Below are 2,332 nucleotides of genomic sequence, written 5' to 3' on the forward strand. Positions count from 1 at the left end.
GCATTCCATGGCAGCAAAGCTGGCTGCCCTGTCACATGGGAGAGATTAGCCAAGCTAAGACCTCAATAGAATGCTCACTTTACTCACCCATTCCGCCAGTGCCCGCCCTCGCACCCCAAACACCCACCGATACACACACACACCCACACACACACACACACACACACCCACACACACACACACACACACACACACCCCAACCTGACCGTTCCTCGTCTAGACAGCAGTGCGAAGCGATTATTATTGGTATTATTAAGACTTCTGCGCTGACTCTCCTTTCTGTCCCTGTCACGTTCCCAGCGGAGCGTATGAATAAACATGCGGAGCGACCAGACCCACTGTGGAGAGGGGGGGCGGGGCGGGGGGTACACTTCCTCCCCAGAACCCCCCGGGTCTGGTTTGCAACCCCCCCCCCTCCACGCCAACTTTGGGTCATAATTCCTGGAGCTGGACACGGAATATCTTAAAAGTCCATATTTACATTGGATTTTCAAAACTTCAATTTTCAGCTGTAATTGAGGTTTCGTCCCGGCCTCCTGGCTCCTCCGGTCTAGCTCCCCATCATCATAATGCAGTTATTCTGTAGACGGTCACAGAGAATATCCTATTCAACCATGCCACCACCACCACCACCACCAGCACTTCTCCTCGCCAGACCCGAGCACAGCAGGACAGCTCTGACTAGCAGGAGGCTGGAGGGAGGGAGGATCCTTCCAGGAAGAGGAGTTTCAGAAGGGGCTGGGGTGTGGATGCGGCTGCCCGGAGGGAGGCAGGATGAGCCTGGCCGGGGCGGAGGAAGGAGCTGGGGAGATCTGGGTTGAACACAGCTCTCCTGGGGGGTAGCCTCAGAACAAAGCCATCTGAGTGCATTTACTGACAAAGGGAGAAACACATATGGTTTATGTTTGTAGCATGTCAGACTCACACCGATTGCCCCCTGCCTCTCATGCCCTTACCCTCTCATCTTCATTTGCATGTATCCCTTCAGAAGCAGGACTGTTAGATTAAGATCCATCAGATGCTGACCTTGGTTGCTTATGGAAATGTATGTCACGTTTTTTGCCCCGGGTTCGGTTTAAAGTACCAAACTGTTTTCTGCATTCAGAGGAAGAGTCTACAGCATTTCATGTGTTGGATATAAACTTTTACAGTATGTTTATAAAGTACACTACCACAATGGAAAGTGTTGAGTTGTTTCTTTCAGGTTTGCTAAGCAAGGACAAGTGGCTGGACAAGGGGTTGGGGCTTGGGGCTGGAGCTGTAGGGGCCCGGGGGCCCGGGGGCTGGAAGTCCTGGGGCCACCATGTCCCGCAACAGTGCAGAAAATAATTAGGTTTATTTTCAAGTAATGGTCTGCTGCTCAGAGCGGCACTATTGCCAAGTGCAGGCAAAAAGCTATTTTATCGCTGCCACATAAAAGGGACTCCCTCACCGCCCCCAAAATGGAGATCATTAATGAATCAGGCGGGGATGAAAAGAGTGAGGGTGGGGACAGAGAGGAAAGGGGGAGGAGGGAGGGAGGGAGAAGGAGAGAGGAAGGGATGGAGCTGGAGGGGGCGGAGGGATGAAGGGGAGAGGGAGACCGAAAAGAGGGAGGGAGGGAACGAGAGAGAGGAAGGGGGGGGGGGGGTTGGAGAGGGAGGGGAGCGGGGGGGGGGGGGGTAGATGGACAGAAATGGAGGGAGGGAAGGGATAGAGGCAGGGGAGAGAGAGAGGGAGGCGTGGAAGGAGGGAATATGCAGAGGGACGGAGGGGGAGGGGGGAGAGGGAGGGAGGGAGGGACAGAGAGCAGGGGAGGCAAGAGGAAAGGGGTATGGGCAAGTACTGCCCAATGGGAGCTGGCCAGCCCTTTGGTCTGTGCCTTAGTGGCACTCCAGCTCCTCAGCTGGTTTCCATTACAGGGAGGGAGCGAGGCAAACAGTAAGCCATAAACCCAGGAGGTTCCACCTTAAGTAGCATGACATAATGGCAGTGCAGCACCACTGTAGCAGACACTTACACATGACTGCCCGGGTACATACTGCAAACAGAACACTGCAGACTGGATCCTAGGTCACAGCAGTTCCAACACACTGCCGACTCCCAGGACTGCTCCACTGAGCTTTCAGCCTGAGCATAGCTTCTGGAACCGAAAAACAGTCTAGACTAACATAACTGCACACATGCCACCGAGAGGACACAACATGTCTAGTAATTACATTTGTATGCACACATTGTATAAGAACTAAACACGGAATATTAAACCCAGACAACAGGCATCAGATCTCATTGTGTCAAGAGAAACAAGTCGAGCTGATGAATTGGGAAAATAACTCCCCAACAGTTTAGTATG

This window comes from Osmerus eperlanus, chromosome 2 (assembly GCF_963692335.1).
Source record: "Osmerus eperlanus chromosome 2, fOsmEpe2.1, whole genome shotgun sequence".
Taxonomy (NCBI): Eukaryota; Metazoa; Chordata; class Actinopteri; order Osmeriformes; family Osmeridae; genus Osmerus; species Osmerus eperlanus.